This window comes from Gossypium arboreum, chromosome 13 (genome assembly GCF_025698485.1).
Source record: "Gossypium arboreum isolate Shixiya-1 chromosome 13, ASM2569848v2, whole genome shotgun sequence".
NCBI lineage: Eukaryota > Viridiplantae > Streptophyta > Magnoliopsida > Malvales > Malvaceae > Gossypium > Gossypium arboreum.
The window spans coordinates 31,202,573-31,222,409 of record NC_069082.1 but is presented as its reverse complement, the minus strand read 5'-3'; the positions used below and the strand labels follow the sequence as shown (position 1 = coordinate 31,222,409).

Below are 19,837 nucleotides of genomic sequence, written 5' to 3'. Positions count from 1 at the left end.
AAATATTACTGAGGTTCAGAGCTTTTTCAGACTTGCCGGTTACTACCGACGGTTTGTAAAAGGTTTCTCAATGATAGCCAAACCAATGACGAAGCTACTTCAAAAAGATATTAAGTTCGAATGGACGAAAAATGTCGAAAAGTTTTGATCAATCGAAAACTTATTTGATGAAGCTCAATTTTAGTGCAAACCGAATCGTGCAAAGAGTTTGTCATCTATAGTGATGCCTCCCTACTTGGGTTAGGTTGCGATTGATGCAAGAAGGTCGAGTTGTGGCCTATGCGTCGAGACAATTAAAGCCACATGAGAAAAATTATCCGACCCATGATCTCGAATTAGTCGCCATCGATTCGCTTTGAAAATATGGCGACATTACTTATTTGGTGAGAAGTGCCATGTATTTTCGGATCACAAAAGTCTCAAATATTTGATGACTCAAAGATACTTGAATCGTGACAAAGGCGTTGGCTCGAGTTGTTGAAAGATTATGAGCTGGTCATTGATTATCACCCGAAAGGCTAATGTGGTTATGACGCCTTAAGCCGGAAATCACCGCTTGCTTTACTTAGCGATGAATGTACACTTGTCTTCTACTCGACAATGTGTTAGTAGCGAATTAAAGGCCAAACCATTATTGACTCATCAAATTCGTGAAGCCCGTAAAGTCGATGATGAATTGGTTGTAAACGAAATGAATGTGTTTCAATATGGAATCGAGTTTCAAATGGATGACGACGATTGTTTGAGGTTCGTGCGGTGGTGTGTTCCAAGAAATTCGAACTCATTTCGATGATTCTCAACGAAGCTCATTGTAGCCGAATGTCAATTCACCCAGGAGTACGAAAATGTACAACGATCCGAGACGCCGGTTTGGTGGCATGGTATGAAACAAGACATTTCCGATTTTGTTTCAAGTGTTTAATATGTCGCAAGTGAAAGCGGAACATCAAGTGCCTACGGGTTTGCTCCAACCGATCATGATACCGAATGGAAATGGGATCGAGTAACGATGGATTTTGTATCCGGCCGCCGATTTCGGCAAGTAAGAAAGATGCGATTTGGGTCGTTGTTGATAGATTGACTAAGTCGGCTCACTTTATCCCCGTACGCACGGATTTTTCATTGGAAAAACTAGCTGAATTGTATGTTTCTCAGATTGTGAGATTACACGGGGTACCGATTTCTATTGTGTCGGATAGAGATCCGAGATTCACCTCGCGATTTTGGAAGAAATTGCAAGAAGCTTTGGGCACCAAGTCGCATTTTAGCACCGCTTTTCATCCACAAACCGATGGTCAATCTGAGCGGATAATTCAGATACTTGAGGATATGTTGAGATGTTGCATCCTTGAGTTTAGTGGTTCATGGGAACGGTATTTACCTTTGATTGAATTCGCTTACAACAATAGTTTTCAATCAAGTATTAAGATGGCACCTTACGAGGCTTTATACGGGCGTAAATGTCGTACGCCATTGTTTTGGACCGAACTCGGTGAAAGTAAAATTTTCGGAGTGGACTTGATTAAAGATGCTGAATAGAAAGTAAAAATAATTCGTGAGAGTCTGAAGGCAGCATTAGATCGTCAGAAGTCGTACGCGGATTTAAAACGAAGAGATATTGAGTATCAGGTGGGAGACAAAGTGTTCCTTAGGGTATCGCCTTGGAAAAAGATACTCAGATTTGGCCGTAAGGGCAAATTGAGTCCGAGATTCATCGGGCCATATGAAATATCCGAACGAGTCGGTCCAGTTGCGTATCGATTGATTTTGCCCCCTGAACTTGAAAAGATTCATGATGTTTTTCATGTTTCGATGCTTCGACGTTATAGATCTGATCCATCACACATAATTAGTCCATCAGAGGTCGAAATTCAAGCCAATATGAGTTATGAAGAAGAACCGATTCGTATCCTAGCACATGAAGTGAAAGAGTTGCGAAACAAAAGAGTTCCACTAGTGAAAGTGTTATGGCTCAAACACGGAATGGAAGAAGCCACTTGGAAGACCGAGAACTCTATGAAAGAACGATACCCAAACCTATTTACCGGTAAGATTTTCGGGGATGAAAATTTCTTAAGTAGGGGAGAGTTGTGACAGCCCTAAAGTGACCCTAGTCGGAAAGTAGTTTCGGGACCGCTAAACTGAGGCACCAAAATATTTGAATGTGATAATTATTGTCTAGAATATGTAAATCTGAATGTGTGAAAGTTTCAAGCTTCGATTTAGTCGATTGCATGTGAATTCAGTTAGTAGGACTTATGTGTGATACTTTCGAAATGTGATAGGGTAACCTATAAGGATCTAATAGTGCATGTAACAAAAAGGGGGGACTTGCATGTCAAATTTCCCCTAATTAGTAGTGGCGGCCATGCTATGAGTGGAAACATGTCACAAACATGTTATGTTAGTGATGTATGGTAGGAAAAATAAAATAAGAAGTATGGGTAATAAAGAAATGGAAAAAAGAAGGAAAGAATGTGTGTGAGTGTTTCTCCCCTATTGCCGTGAGTGAAGGAAAGAGAAAAAAAATTTGTTCATCCTTTTTCATTTCTTTTGGCCGAAAATTCTAAGGAAGAGGGGAGGAGTTCTTGCTTCATGTTTGGTTTGGAAGAGAATTAGGAGGAGGTTCGGCCATACTTGTATCTAGATTAAGGTATGTTTGATGTTGTGTCATGAGATTCATACATGTCTTTAGTTGCTAGCTTGAGTTTTAATTAGCCCATGGTTCAAATCTTTGCTATGTCATGGGGATGATATTCGGCCAAGGTGGATTTTGTGTTAATGCCATTGCATGCTAAATGTGAAGCTTGTTAATGATACATGTGATGGTGGATTGACGACTCTTGGATTTTCTTTTTAGCATTTTTGAGTGAGACATTAAGTTCTTTGTTTAACCATGACCAAAATTGAAATGGTATGGTGTTGTGATGTATTCGCCATGGTATATTCATAAGTATGATTTATGCTTATTGCATGGTAGGTAAGATTTGTGTTTTGGATTTATGTTTATGTTTGGTTATAATCAACTTAGTGATTCGCCCGCACATATATATATATATATGTTTGCACATGATGTATTGGTATGACATATATAATATATCAAGGTATATATTTACACATGATGGTGTTTCTGGTTATGGAGTAAATGATGGATGCGTATTGAGTTATAATATGTAATGCATTAGTTAGTAAAATGTATGCCATTTGTGTGTGGTATTGAGTATATAATTGGCCTCAACATAGACATGCATATTCGCCACATGAATGAGTACATAGGTTGATGTGTTTGTTCGCCCATAGGTAAGCATATTGAAGGCTTATTCTTGACTTAAAAATTCGCTAAGGAGAATATTAACTAATGTGTTGAGTTTGATTCACGATTCCATACATATGTGACTTTAATGTCTAATGAATATATATGGGCTAAGTACCTTGAGTTCCTCTTTTGATGCTCAAATGATTAAATCAATTTATTTGTTAAATTAAGCTCAAGAGCAAAGAGGAACTAAATCCGATAAAGGGAAGGAAAAAGTGGTCGAATAGCCATCTAATCGCTCGACAACATCCGAGGTAAGTTTTCGAGTAATGGAACTTAAATTATGATTCGATTAGATTATGTCTTAAGTAAATCAAAATCATGCTCTTTGAATGTGGCTATTGAGCCAAATTGTAAATATGATAAGTGTCTTGTGTTGAGCTTTGGTAATGAAAATGAAATATGGATGTGTCATGATTTATTGATATATGTGTGCATGGTTCTTGAATGATATCCGGCTAAGTCCCAAGGCTTTGTGCTAAGTGACTATATTCGGACTAAGATCCAAGGCATTTGTGCGAGTTACTAAATCCGGACTAAGATCCAAGGCATTTGTGCGAGTTACTAAATCCGGGTTAAGTCCGAAGGCATTTGTGTGAGCTACTATAATCGGGCTATGTCCCAAGGTATTTGAACGAGTAGCTATATCCGGTTAAACTCAAGGTACGTGATTCGGGAATGAATGAACTTGCTGTAAAAATTTCAGTTAATACGCTTGTGAAATCCCAACAATGAGGCATGTTTCAGATGTGCTTGAATTAGTTGAGCTCTTACAAATAAGTATTCGCCAGTTGATAAATGAGCTACCGCCTTTAGCTAAGTTGATCTTTGTGTATGAATATAAGGGTTGGTAATGTGAAGTAAGTATGATATTGAGAATTTGTGCATATGAAATTATCTGTTAGCTACATGAATGCTATACTTTGGTTGTGTTTAAATTCATGGCTCAAACTTACTAAGCATTAAATGCTTACTCTGCTTTCTTTGATTCTCTGCTTTATAGATTTTGGTTCTTCACTATCGGACTCGGATTTTGAAGTCGAAGTCGCCCACACTATCAAAGCTCCTTTCGATATATTTTTGGTTGGACTTTGAAATGGCATGTATAGGACTACCCTTTTATTGTAGGTCATGTACCTTTCGGTTTTGTGTAAATTTGGATAGCCATGTGAAAATGGCTTAAGTATACTTTGGGCATGGTATTATAATCATTGTATGTTGTTCATTAAGAGGTATGGAAATGTTTGGAAACGATTAGCCATTGGGATGGTTAATCATGATCATATTTTGTGCTATTTATGTTAAATGGGCTAGTCGAATCATGGAAACTATGAAATAGGTAAAGCCTACCTTAAAGACAGATGCTGACAGCTGCAGTGATGTGGATGTGAAAAATCACTAAAGATAGTAGGAATGGAATTAAATAGTGAATAAATTATGTAAACGAACCTTGACGAGTCTATTTTCATAGGAAAGTAACGAAACGATCATATGAACAGTATGTTAAGAGATATTTAAGTTTTCGTGAGACAGGGCCAGAACAACTTCTGGAGTCCCTATTCCGACTTTGGAAATTCATTATAAATTTACCAGAGATAATTAGAAGTCATGCCATATATTTACAGATTCCTTTTCGAGTATAGTTTCTGTAGAAACAAACTGCATCAGTATTGAAGCCCTGTACAGGGAGATATCCAAGTCGTAATGCGCAAAGGTCAGTGTAGTCAATCCCTGTAACACGAGAGATTTTAACTAATAAACTGTACTAATTAGCCTAACCAAAAATTCTAGAAAACAATTTGTAGATGTATATATGAGTCTAGTTTTAGGGAAAAATTACGAAACTGATTTTCGAGTTGTGGAACTCAAGATATGATTTTTAAGGTGACAAGGACACGCTTAGCCACCGTCTGGAAAATTTTAAAATGAACTGTGCAAATAAGTGGATTAAGCCCGTTAACCCCTCGTGTCCGACTCCGGCGACGGTCTCGGGTACGGGGTGTTACAGATAAGGTGCGCTTGCCTTTGTCGTGATAATAGTTAGTTTTCAAGAACAGACATTTAGAAATTATAAAACTTATCACGATTCACATCAGATCAAGTTTTTGGCGTCTTTGCCAGGGAACTAAGATATTAGGAACACTTAATTTTTATTACTTTAGCCATTTATTTTATTGCAATTTAAAATTTATTTTGTTTTTTGTTACTAAATTTTATTTTTCCTTTTGGCAGGTTTTTATAGTTTATGACTAGAAGAAAACCGTCAGGTCCATTACTTTTTGATAGTGAGATTGAACACACAGCTCACAGAAATCGAAGAGAAATAAGGTGAAGCTTAAGATACATAGAGGAATGGCAAGAGGATGATATTTACACCACAGCCGAGGAGATGGCTGAAAATTAGGAAAGCCCGCTACCTCCTGCAATTGCTGCTGATCTAGTAAATCAGAATCCTGCTCCATGCACTATGTATGATTATGCTAAACCTACTTTAACAGGAACTAAGTCAAGTATAGTTAGGCTTGCTGTTGCTGCAAATAATTTGGTGAATTTTTTAGATTTTTGCAACACTTTTAAGATCAATGGCATTTCTGATGATGCCATTCGCCGTCGGTTGTTTCCCTTTTCATTGAGGAACAAAGCTAAACATTGGTTGAACTTGTTACCACGAGGGTCAATCACTACTTGGGAACAAATGACCAAAAAATTTTTACTTAAATATTTTCTGTCGGCTAAAATGGCTAGGTTGAGGAATGATATCTCTTCTTTTGTGTAGATGGATCTAGAGGCACTCTATGATGCATGGGAGAGATACAAGGATGTATTGAGAAGGTTCCCTCACCATGGGTTACCTTTATGGTTACAGGTTTAAATGTTTTACAATGGTGTGAACCCCTCAACAAGGCAACTTATCGACGCAGTTGCTAGTGGGGCTATCAATAACAAAACACCTGAAGTAGCTTACAAATTTATTAAAGATATGTCACTGAATAACTATCAGTGGCAAGTCATGAGAACAAAGTCGACAAACGCAGTTGGTATCTCCAATCTTGATGCGGTTACTATTCTATCTAACCAGGTAGAACTTTTAAATAAAAAGATTGTTGGATTATGTGGTTCTACTCAGGTACATTCCGTGAGAAGGTCCGATTCTAATGGGTAACAATAATTCTAGATCTCAAAATAACCCATATAGTAACACATATAATACAGGTTGGAGGAACCATCCCAACTTCTTGTGGGGTGGTCAAGGGAATCAAAGGCCACAACATCCTCTGGGTTTTCAACAACCACCTTACCAACAGGAAAAGAAGCTGAACCTTGAGGAGATGCTAACAAATTTTATCTCGGTGTCAGAAACTCGCTTTCAGAATACTGAAACAACACTTAAGAATCCACAAGCATCGATCCAAGGGCTCGAAACCCAGATAGGACAGCTCGCTAAACTAATTTCTGAACGACCACAAGGAAGCTTGCCAAGTAATACTGAATCTAACCCAAAGGAACAACTCAACGCGATTACCACTTAAAGGTAAAGGTGAGGTAGTCCACAGTGAGCAAAAATCGGTAAGTAAAGAGTACAAACCACAGGTGCCATACCCCAATGCGACAAGGAAAGACCGCACATATGAACAATTCGGTAAATTCCTTAAACTATTAAAGAAATTGCATATTAACTTACCGTTTATCGAAGCTCTTTCACAGAAGCCAAATGTAGTTAAATTTTTAAAGGACCTTTTAGCAAATAAGTGGAAGTTGGATGAGGTGTCGCATGTGGAGATGAATGCAGTTTGCTCAGCCATTCTGCAGAATAAGCTAGCCAACAAATTGAAAGATCCAGAGAGTTTTACGATTCCTTGTTTAATTGGTAGCTTAGACGTTAGTAATGCTTTGGATGATTTAGGTGCTAGTATTAATGTCATGCCCTACAAAATGTTTAAATAACTAAGTCTTGGGAAACCCAAACAAACTAGGATGAGCATTCAATTAGAAGATAAAATAATTAGATTTCCTAGGGGCATTATTGAAGATGTACTCGTTAAAATTGACAAATTTATATTCCCAATCGATTTTTTTATTCTAGACATAGAAGAGGATAGTGACGTGCCTTTAATTTTAGGAAGGCACTTTTTAGCAACTGCTAGAACTATAATTGATATTGGTACAGGTGAACTCACACTTCATCTGGGTGATGAAACAATCACTCTTCAGGTTCGAAATTCTACTAATACTGATCATGTGGTGCAACCTTTTTTGCAAGAAATACGTTCGAAAAGCATACATGAGCCTTGTTCAAATAACAATAAAGAACCCATCTATGAAGAACGAAGGCTACAAATCGAGGAACTAGATGAATAGCAGATACAGAAACTGAGAGCACACGATAGACCAAAACCACGCCAGGATGAGCTCAATGTTTCAGCAAATCAACTTAAGGTTGGAGACAAAGTACTACTAGATGCAGCAGACCCTCATATTGCCACTTCTGAACCTAATGGAGCAATCCCTCTTATGGTACTTAGCATTTTTCCATACGGTACAGTCGAGGTAATTCATCCCAAATTCAGCACTTTTAAGGTAAATAGTACTCGTTTAAAACCTTATTTTGAGTTTGATGGCAAGAACGAGGAGTGTAAACTCCTCGCACCACCATGACCACGTAAGAAAGAGGTAAGTCGAGCTTATACTATAAATAAGTGCTTCTAGGAGGCAACCCGAGCACTAACAGTGTTAACTTCTTTTCATTTTAGTTTTTAACATCTAATTCACTAACTGAGTCTTTGAACACAGATTGTCCAAATCCACATGGCCAAGCACACGGGCATGCCTTAAGCTGTACTCAAACCACGGGCGGAGACACGATTGTGCGATACAGCCGTGTGAAAATAAAGTGAAAGTTTTCCCCAACATGGGATTCGATACGTTGCCACGGCCGTGCGACACGGCGTGGGCAATCTTGCCTAAACAACACGGGTGTGCGACATGCCCGTGTCTATTAACCGTGGTCAAAACTGCCAAATTAACACGGGCATGTGACACGCCCGTGCCACCACCAGTGGTCAAGACTTTCAAAAGAACACAGGTGTGTACCTTTATACCCGGGCGTGGGAAAAGCGAACCACATCACGCACAGCCGTACGATACGACCATGTGACCATACGACCTATACACACAGGCGTGTCCTTAGGCTGTGTGGTGATTCCTCATTTCGCAATAAACACGGGCTGAACGCGAGCCACAGGGAGTGTGACACGACCGTGTGAGACCAGTTGGGTGACACGACCGTGCCTCTTTTAAACTCGTTTTATTTTTATTTTCTTTACTTTAATTTTTATTTATTTTTGAAGACTCATGTTTTATATTTTTAAACTCTACCTATATTTATGGTAATCATCAAATTATTCCCTTAATTCTCCTTCACAGTAGTGTCTTCTCATTTATTGTAATGCCCAAAAAATCCTAAAACCCAAAAATCCTGAAATCCCAAACTTTCTTTGTTTTCGGTTTTGATAAAAATTGTGTTTTATGTTCCTAGCCATGTGATAATTATAATAGGTCTTAATTAAGGTTTGAGTTCGAACCTTGGAATAAATGAAATTGTAGTTTAATTATTAAAAGAATTAGGGTTGGCAAGTAGGTGGGCTTTTAAATAAAAATAGGGGAAAAATAGCATCAAAAAGCTTGTGGAAGAGTGGCTAAGTGACGCCACTTAGAGTGCAGGGAGGTGGCGTTAGTAGCTACCCAGGAGGTCCAAGGTTTGAATCCTAGTTTTGTGTTTTAGAAGTTTAATTTTTACCTTCTAGAAGGATGGAAGTGGCATGAAGATGGACTCTAAGGGTAGTGTTCAGAAGATAAAATTGAGGAAAGGATCAAGGGGTTATCAGGGGGAAAAACAAGGAGATGAGAAGGGAGAAGTGATGGAGCCGAATTGGGAATTGCGCATGGAAAATTCAACTATAAGGGCTATAAATAGGGGCGAATACAGGGGTTGCCAACTCTTCAAGAAATTCTTCTTCACCTTTTGCCGTAAACCCTTTCTCCAAAAGCCGAAAACCCTTTTCTTTTCAAGATCCAAAAAGCCGAAAACCCTTTTGTTTTTCTTTCTTTTCTTCCTGCCAATTTCTATTCTTCTTTACATAATTTTATTTGTTTCACTTAGCCGATTTCTTCTTCTACTCTTCTTCTTTAATCTGTACCAAATAAACCTTATTCACCATACTAAGTTTGAAAAGCCAACAAGCCGAATCTCCCAAGGGCTGAATACTTTTTGACCGAATCTAGTGGAATTAGTATCAGATCTTAGATCTTAGCTCTCTTCCAAATTGCTCTTTAGGTGTTTGTGGTTTTGATCAAGGAGTTGATCGTGGTTAGTGATTTAAGAAAGGGATGATCATGCAAGGTAAGGTTAATATGAGGTTTCGATTTTAGTAAGGATATGTATTAAGCATGCGATTAATGGAAGGGTGATATCATTTGTAGGTTTGGACTAAGGGAATCGCAGCACGCTTGCTTACCAGGTGTGTACATACACTGCACATGCATTATGTATCGGCAAAAGTCGAAATGCCGAAAAATAGAAATGCCGAAAAGCTGAAAGTTTGGCTACAGTAGTCTTGCGAGTGTGCGAGCACTCGTAAGGGAGAGGCCGATAGGTTGCCTGAGGCCCACGGGCAATTTTGTGGACTTGGGTTGTAACTTGACCATATGGGTCGGAATGGGCTAAATGGGCCCGATGGGCTGTAGGGCCCATAATAGGCAAAAACTGAATGTTGATGCTATGTGATAGGAACTTGCATGTGAGCATGAATATGAATGTGACTGGGCCTAACGGGCCATATAAATGTGATTTGGGCCTAATGGGCCATATACAAGTGATTTGGGCCTAATGGGCCATATGAATATGATTGTGCTTAATGGGCCAGATACAGGTATGTGAAATTTTTTGGGCTTTTTAAGGGGTTTTGGGCCTATTATATGATATCCACATAATATTTAATTAATATATTGCGAGTTTGGACAAGTCAAAGGGTTAAGGTTTGGCAACGGGTATATGCATAGGATTGGATCTAGAGAGAGCTTGGTACTTAAGCGGTCTTAATGACTCACCTCCTCTTCTCTGGAATCTTACCTGGTGCATAGTGTTCGTTCATCTTAGCTCACGGGACTCGTTAACGGGCCAAGGTAAGTGTAAACCGTAATTAAGGGAAAATTTACCGAAATGCCCCTAAGGGTAAAAATGACCAAAATACCCCTAGATGTTAAATGTAAGTTTTATGGTTGTGACATGCATACATATGATGTTCTGCTTAGGTTGCATATGGGGTGAGAACTATGGAACGAAGGAAGTATATGAGGATCACATGGTTGCCTGACAATCGTGGATCCACCGACGACTTTTAAAGCCCAATATGTAAATGAAGGTAGTTCCGCAACCGGGCTACCATGGTGTGTGGGCTGGGTGGGTCGATATTTATATCCCCACATGGTGTGACGGGGGACAGAGCTGGTGTGTAGCGGATGGATAATTTGGATGGGATTGCATTGCATGATTGATAAATGATGTTTTTTTTGAATGCTTGTTTTTGCCGAGGGTTGTACACACTGAGTTTGCGAAAACTCACCCCCTCTTTTATTTTATTTTCTGGTGACGCTCCGTAGAAGGTTCGATGTCTGGAGGGACTCTGGGTGGCCAGCTAGCAAGATAAATTGGACTTGTTGTTTTTAAGCATATAGGTTTTTATTTCATTAAGCATGTTTCAGATCAGATTGTAATAAGGTTTTCATTATGTTTACTAGAATTATTGTTATTATTTTCATTGTAATCATACGAAGTTGAACATGGGTTTCCTAAATTATAGTATGCTTTCTACGTTTTTGCAATTAAATTTTTAAATGATAAGTTTTCTTAAATCAAGTTTTAAACAAGGTTTTCGCAACTGAAAGGTTTTTTGTAGTTTCTTTGATTTTAAGAAGGGTTTTCAATGAAAACATGTTTTTCGCTAAAACACTTCAATGTGACACACCAGATTCAGCCATAGCGTCTGGGTCGGGTTTGGGGTGTTACATTTATCCCTCAGAATCATGCCTTTCCTTCAGCTTTATCTTTAGTTCTCGCTCTAGCTAATCCAAGGATTTTATCCACAATCTCAAGGTAGTTTCACTTCTCTTCCTTTCTTTCGATATTATATCTTTTTACATTGAGGACAATGTACATATTAAGTGTGGCGGGGTTATTTATATCATTATCAGAAAAAATCCCTGAATTTAGTCTTATTCTCACGTGAATCACTCATATCACTATTAGAATGAATTTTGTTTAATTTATGATTTTTATTGATATGTCTTGAATTAAAACATAGGCATTTATGCATTGACTATTTAAACTTTAAGGAATTAAGGAATCAAGTATGAAAAGTTGATTCTTGAGAATTTAAAATTTTTAGGTTGTTTCCCCAAGTTTAAGTATTATCTTGAGTTGAAATTCACAGGTTAGACATCAAAAAGCCATAATTTTTGTGAGATCTTGAGCCTTTAGAGCGTATATTATTTCTTTCATGCTCACTTTTATTGTTGCTTTAAGTGCGTCAATATCAAATCATTATTCTAGAACTTGCTTGATTATACATGTCAAGACCACACCATTGATTTGTTATGTCGAGATGATAAAGGCACTTAGGTTTAACCCACTTACTCCATGAAAGCCCACCCTCAAAATTAACCCTTAGTGAACCCCTTTTAGCCTAACAAGCCAATCATTGATTTTCCCTCAATATTAACCTATAACCCATTATTGTTGAAATCCCCTCATTTGATCTCTATTTTTGTCGAGATTTGATTTGAATAAATTACTTAGCTATGTTTTATTTTTGATAATTAGTAAAGTTCTATGTTATATTTGACTTATTCTTAAAAATATATATATATTAGTAGTAATTTTTTTTGTTTTTGAGCTTAAGTAGTTAATTCCATATCCCATGAAGAAAAGCTCAATTCTAGGATCTTCTAATTAGGAATGTAATTTATCAAGTTTTAGTATTTTTTAGATACTATTGATGACAATTATAAGTTGAGAAGAATTTATTTTGATTGTGAATTGAGAATTTTGCTTGAGGACAAGCAAACGCTTAAGTGTGGGGGTATTTAATAAACCGTAATTTATACATTTTTATCCCATGCTTAGCATAATTTTGGATGAATTATCCTTAGAATAGGTGAATTCGATGCTCCTAAGCTTTTAATTTCATGTTTTATACTTAGGAGAGCATAGGAGAGTAAAAAGAGAGAGAAACGGGCCAAAACCGGAGAAAATGGGTCAACATGGGAAATCAACATGGCCTGGACTTTCTCACACGGGTAGTTCACACGCTTGTGCTCATTCAACAGAATCGAACACGGTTTGAAGCAATCACACACGGGCGTGTCCCTATCGAGCCCAAGTTTAGTCCTATTTAAAAAAAGCCACTCTTGAGGGTCTAGAAACATTCTAAAGCCAATATAAACACCCCAGGAGGTACCAAAAAGACACACACAGAGTAGGAGGCAAGGAATTACTCGAAGAAAGCCGATTGATCCATCTCAGAAGCCAGATTCACCTTCAAGACTAAAGATCTCCCTTCAATTCCCTTCAAGAGTTTTTGGGTTTTCTTTATGTTTTGTTATCATTATGCTTTTGAGATGTTTTTTTTCATAAATATGAACTAAACCCCCTAAATACCTAAGGGGAATGAAACCTAAGATGGATTTTGTTATTATTATCTGAATTATATGATAAATATTTGACTTGTTCTTAATTATGAGTTCTTAATTCTTTCTTTAATATTCCAGGATATTGATTCAAGTATTATATGCTTATTCAGAGGAGTAAAAGTCCCTGTCCAAGAGTAGATCTAACATAATTAAGTGGAGTTGATTGCACGCCTAGAGATAGGGTGACATAATTTTGTCGAATTAGGGTGAAACCTAATAAGGGAATCCATAGATCGAGTTAATGCAACACTAGGCGTTTTAATTAGAAACAAATTTCAATTAATCAACCTAGGGTTAGATGTTGTTAGTCTCGAGAGAGATAATAATATAACTTAGGGGTTTTTACGGATCAAGTCAAGTGAATAAATCGTCTGGTTCAAAGTCAATAACAAGTGAAGTCTAGCTGGATTTTTCCCTTAGGTATTGCCCAAATCATTCAGTTTTCCCAAAAGTTATTTCCCCAATTTACTTTCTGAGCATTCTTAGTTTAGTAATTAGTTTAGATAAAACAAACCCCTTTATTTTTAGGCTAGATAATAAAAAAAAAGTTAATACAAGTACTTTTAGTTCCTTTGGGTTCGACATCCCGGTCTTGCCATAAGCTATACTACTATTCGACAAGGTGCGCTTGCCTTTTTCGTGAAAATAATTAGTTTTCAAGAACAGAAATTCATAAATTATAAAACTTATCACGATTCACATCACATCAATCTCATTATATAGAAGTCGGATAATGTTAATGTTTGTTTCTAATGAAAATAAACTTACTAAGGAATCTAGACATATAAACTTTGACTTATAATTCTTTTTGTACAATTTCTAGTGATTTTCCAAAGTTGGAACAGGGGATCATGAAGTCACTTTGAACTAGTCTTACAGAAATTTAAATGTCTTAGAATATAGACTTCCTTTGCTTGCTCTATTTCTTTCCTATGAAAACAGACTCAATAAGCTTTAATTCTATATCTTATTCACCATTTAATTTCATTTCTACAATTTTTAGTGATTTTTAAAAACCACATCACTACTGTTGTTTCCTAACTGCTCTATGGCCAATTCTTACTCTTTCATAGTTTCTTTGCATCAAACCTCATTTAGGCATACAGAATACCAAAACATGTTCTTATTTAGCTATATCATAAGCTAATCATTACCAAGTATTCACATGCCATTCTTTAATCATATCGTAAGGACATACACACAAAATAGCCAAGTCCCTATACATGCCATAACTTAAAGTATTTCTAGTCACAAAATACCGAGATAACTCGTTGATAGTGTGAGGTGATCTTTAACATCCTTATGATTTTTCGAGTTGGCTTTGCGATACTATAAAAAATGAGAGAAAAGAAAGGGAGTAAGCATAAAGCTTAGTAAGTTTGCATGTAAATAAATAACAACATTCTAAATGAATTATCAAGATAACCTGAACCTTTCGAACATGGACTTATCTTACCTTCCCTTTAGTACACTCTTTGAATTTTCCGTTGAACCATTTGGAATACTAAGGATACACTGGTACCTTTCCTTTTTAAACTTACCATTGCCATGTCTTGACATGGTCTTACGTGGTATCCTTGCCTTATGAACTCACCATTGCCATGCCTTGGCACGGTCTTACATGGGATCTTTGCCTTATAGTAGTTTATCAATGCCATGTCTTGACATAGTCTTACATGATTTCCTTGCCTTGTAAAACTTACCAATTCCATGCCTTGGCATGGTCTTACTTGGTATCCTTAAACCCTAATGTCATGACATTTGTATCCTACACATTCCTAAGGTTCAACCGGGACTTTTAAGTATCATTTCTCCATCAATTCTTGCTTGAATCATCAAGGAATAAATTTACAATATAAATATATAGATGCTGAAAAATAACATCATTAATTATAAATAATAAAACATTGCATTTATTTACCGCAAACTTACCTTGATACAAAATACGATCAAATATTTTGATTTAGACCTCAACCTTTTTCTTTCCTCAGTCTAACCCCAAATTTCGTTCTTCTTGATCTATAATAGAAAATTTAACTTATTTAATATTCACATTTATCAAAACAGTCCTTAACTCTAACTTTGGCAAGATTATGATTTTGCCCCTAAACTTTGCATATTTACACTTTTTCCCCAAGGCTCGGAAATGAAAGTTTATCCCTAATTCTTATGTTTTATGACATGCTAATCATTTATTTACCTACGGCAACATCAAATTTCCACTCTAACATGTACTTATGACCATTAGGTATTTTTACCGATTATGTCGTTTTACTCGTTTTCACTTAAAATTGCTTAGCTCAAGTCGTTTAACATAATTTCAAGCTTCATATTCTACCATAAAATATCAAAATAAACACATTTCACCTATGAGTATTTTTCCAAATATGAACCCTAGGTTAAATTATTGCTAGAATAAGCTAAATCAAGTTATCGAGACTTAAAAAATGTAAAGAACATTCAAAACGGAGCTTGGAATCACTTACTATGAAGCTTGAAAGCTTGAAAAAACCCTATCTATGAAGAACACTTGAAACTTCAGCCTAATGAAGAAGATGGGCACATTTTGCCATCTTTTTCCCTTTTTTAATCTTTTAATTACCAAATGACTAAAATACCCTTCATTAAAACTTTAGTTATGTTTATCTATGTATGTCCATTTTTGTCCATGAAAACCTAATGGTCTAATTACCATTTAAGGACCTTTACTTCAATTATACTCTTCAATTTAATACTTTAGCATCTAAAACTCATATTTATCAACTTTTGCAATTAAGCCCTAGTAGGTAAATTAAGCATGCTATCTATAAAATTTTCCATCGATACTCTAACACATGCATCTAATCACTCTGTAAATTATAAAATTAATCAGAATAAACTTTTCTATCTCATATTCATTTTTTGCAACCACTATTTTGTTTAGGCCCTATTTTGGAATGTTACAGTTCAAACCCTAGACCTTAATCATTTCTCAAATTAGTGGTAAAAATAGATAGTCCGAGTGAAAAAGACTTCAAAAATGTAAAGAGCATTAAAAACGGGACAAGAACGGATTTACAATCGAGCTTGAAAGATGAACAAACCCTAACTATGGTTCCCCTTCGAAATTTTCGGCCATGGGCAGAAGATGAGCAAAAATTGGCTTTTAATTTGATTATTAATTCTTTTATTAACTAAATGACCAAAATGCCCTTTTCTTAAAACATTAAAATTCTTACTTTATGTCTATTTTTGTCCACCAACTTAAGAAATGGTCTAATTACCATATAAGGACCTCTACTTTAAAATTTCGCAGCAATTAGACACCTTTAGCATGTAGAACTCATGTTTTGCACTTTTTACAGTTTAGTCCTTCTTGCTAAATTGAATGCTCAAACATCAAAATTATCGAAAAAAACTTTCACAAAATAATTCCATAAAATTGTAGACCATAAAAATGTAATAGAAACAAGTTTTACTACGTCAGATTCGTGGTCCCGAAACCACTGTTCTGACTAGCCCCAAAATTGGGCTGCTATATTATGCCTTGACTACCGTCAGCTTGACATAGTTACAATCAAGAATAAATATCCACTGTGTTGCATTGATGATTTTTTTTATCAGATGAAAGGTGCCATATTATTCTCAAAGATCGATATTCGTTTTGGCTATTATTAGTTACGAGTGAAAGATTCAGATGTGCTGAAAACAGCATTCAGAACCAGGTACAAACATTATGAATTTCTTGTGATGCCACTTGGTTTAACTAACGCACCTGCAATATTTATGGATTTGATGAATACAATTTTTAGACCATATTTAGATAGATTTTTTGTGGTGTTTATTGATATATTTTGATATATTCTCAAAATGAGATTGAACATGCCGAGAATATGAGAATTGTTCTGAAAACTTTACGAGATAAACAATTGTTTGCTAAATTTAATGAATGTGAGTTTCGGATTCGAGAAGTTCATTTTCTGGGACACATAGTATCGGCTGAAGGCATTAGAGTTTATCCGAATAAAATTTTCACGATTGTTAACTGGAAACCACCGAGAAACGTATCTGAAGTTAAAAGTTTTCTGGGATTTGTTGGTTATTACCAAAGACTTGTAAAAGGGTTTTCGATGATAACTACACCGATGACATGGCTATTATAGAAAGATGTGAAATTTGAATGGTTTGATAAATATCAGCAAAGTTTTAACCAGTTGAAAGCCTTGTTGACCGAAGCACCAGTTCTAGTTCAGCTTGAATCAGGTAAGGAATTTGTGATTTTTAGTGATGCGTCATTGAATGGATTAGGCTGTGTTTTGATGCAAGAAGGTAAAGTAATAGTTTGTGCTTCTAGACAGTTAAAACCACATGAAAAGACCTATTCGACACATGACTTAGCGTTGGCAACTATTGTTTTTGTGTTGAAAATTTGGCAACACCATTTGTTCAGTGCAAAATGTCATATTTTTACCAATCATAAGAGTTTAAAGTATCTGATGTCGTAAAAAAATTTGAATCTAAGACAGCGCAAATGGCTCAAACTATTGAAAGATTATGAGTTAATTATTGATTATCATCTGGGAAAAGCAGACATAGTGGCTGATGCTTTAAGTAGAAAATCCTTGTTTGTTCTACAAGTGATGAATACCCGATTGTCACTATATGATGATGACTCAATTTTAGCCGAGTTAACAGCTAAACCAATGTTTTTATAGCAGATCTGTGAAGATAAAAAATGTGATAGTGAAATGTTAGCTAAACGGGTACAATGTGAGTCGACTTCTGATTCAGAATATCAGATAGGACCAGATGATTGTTTGTTATTCAGAGGTAGAGTTTGTGTGCCAAAGAATCCAGAGCTTATGCAAAAAATTTTGCACAAAGCTCGTTGTGGTAGCTTGTCTATTCATCCGAGGAGTAATAAAATGTACAATGATTTGAAATAGATGTACTGATGGTTGGGAATGAAACATGATATTTTAGATTTTGTATCTAGATGTTTGATATGTCAGCAAGTTAAAGCTGAGCATCAGGTACCTTCAGGACTATTATAGCTAGTGATGATACTGAGTGGAAATGAGATAGAGTTACTATGGATTTTGTATCGGGGTTACCTCTATCTCCAAAAAAGAACGATGGCATTTGGGTTATCGTTGATTTTATTCCAGTACGTACAGATTTCTCACTTGATAGATTAGCGGAGTCATATGTTTTAGATTTTGTCAGAATACACGGAGTGCTAATCTCCATTATTTCGAATAGAGATTCGTGATTCGCATTGCAATTCTGGAAAAAGTTACAGGAAGCTCTGTAAACAGAAAAATATATAGGATTTTTCCTATGTCATTTATCACCTTTTTACTTAAAATTGTTGTTAAAACTAAGTAATTATTTAATTAATTAATGAAATATGTGAAAATATGAAATTAGGACATAGAAATTATTAAAATGTGATTTTATGCTTTATTATATAGTTTTCATGCAATAAATGGCTTATTTTATATTAAATTTATTATATTATATTTTTATGACATAAAGTGGGTCATGCATGACTAAATTAAATAATAAAATATAAAATTATATTTAATAATTCATTTTAAAGTACTTCAAAACCGTCCAAATTGGGGACCAAGTCAACCCAAAATTCAGCTGCATGTGGCTGTCCATAAACCACTTTCTAGTTTAATTGCAGAAGGTCCTTGAAGAGTTGAAGAAATTAGAGATTTACTAAAAATTTGCACTTGATCGAGTCTTAGTCCTGAGTTGTTGTGGCACTTAAATTGACCAAAAATAAAGCAAAAATCAGCTCAACTTCCTCAATTTATGGCCGACCACCCATGGAAGTTGCTTCAAAAGATGAAAAATTCTATTTTTAGTAAACTATCCCCTCTCCTCACCTATAAATAAGACCTCATTCTCACATTTCTACTCATCCCTCATCATTCATCATTCTCTGCTCTTTAAATTCTCTTAGCATTATTCTTTTCTCCCCAAGCCTATAATCATATTTTCATAAAGATTTTAGCATTTGAGCCTCTTAAAGAACCCTTGGTCGGCCACCTTGGAGAGCCATTAGCAAAGGAGCGAAGCAAAGGAACGAAGGAGCCTCGTCAGTCAGAGTCTTGGGTGACAGCCACTCTGAATTAGGTTTAATCTTTCTTTTCTTTAATTTAATTAAAATATGTTCGCTATGCATTCTTTGTTCTTGTTTACAACAATGTTAGCTTAATTTTATTTAAGCTAGGATGATTGCTTTGATTAAATAATATATATTAGATTCATGCTTATAATGTTTGTGCCTCAATTGATCATGTTTTCAATTAAAATGAAGTCTGTATTTTGTAAATACATGATTGAAATGCAGCTAAATTAGCTGAGCGATCCTAACCAGGCGATGGCTAGTGGACACATAATTGAAATGTGCATGCTCAATTTAGAAACTAACCCGATTAAATTGCAGGTTGCATAACAACCCTTACCAGGCTCTGTTATCTACATAGTTTTTAGATTTGTGTGATTAAACTGTTTCAAACCTAACACGTCCCTGTTACCTCACACAAATACAAAGAAACCCTTAGTAAATAAGGATCAGTAAAATGTGTATTTACTAAGTAAAGGATTCCTAAAGGACCTAACGTGGTTTCCAAACTCATGAAAGATCAAGTTGTCATGGAATGTTTTTCTGAATATTATTAAGCATGTTGATAATAAATTGAGTTTAAATAAAGTAATTGTCCTAGTTTATTTATGTTATAATTGTTGCAAATTGTATTTTATTTTGCTAAAATCTATTTC

At 35.9% G+C, this 19,837-nt stretch overlaps 1 non-coding gene across 1 annotated transcript; it reads right to left on the bottom strand.

The window, feature by feature from the left end:
• Window positions 1–6,059: 6,059 nt before the first annotated feature.
• Window positions 6,060–6,166, bottom strand: LOC128287546 (small nucleolar RNA R71). Its single transcript, XR_008278246.1, has one exon. It is a non-coding gene; the product is annotated as a small nucleolar RNA R71 (small nucleolar RNA).
• Between the last annotated feature and the right edge of the window lie 13,671 nt (window positions 6,167–19,837).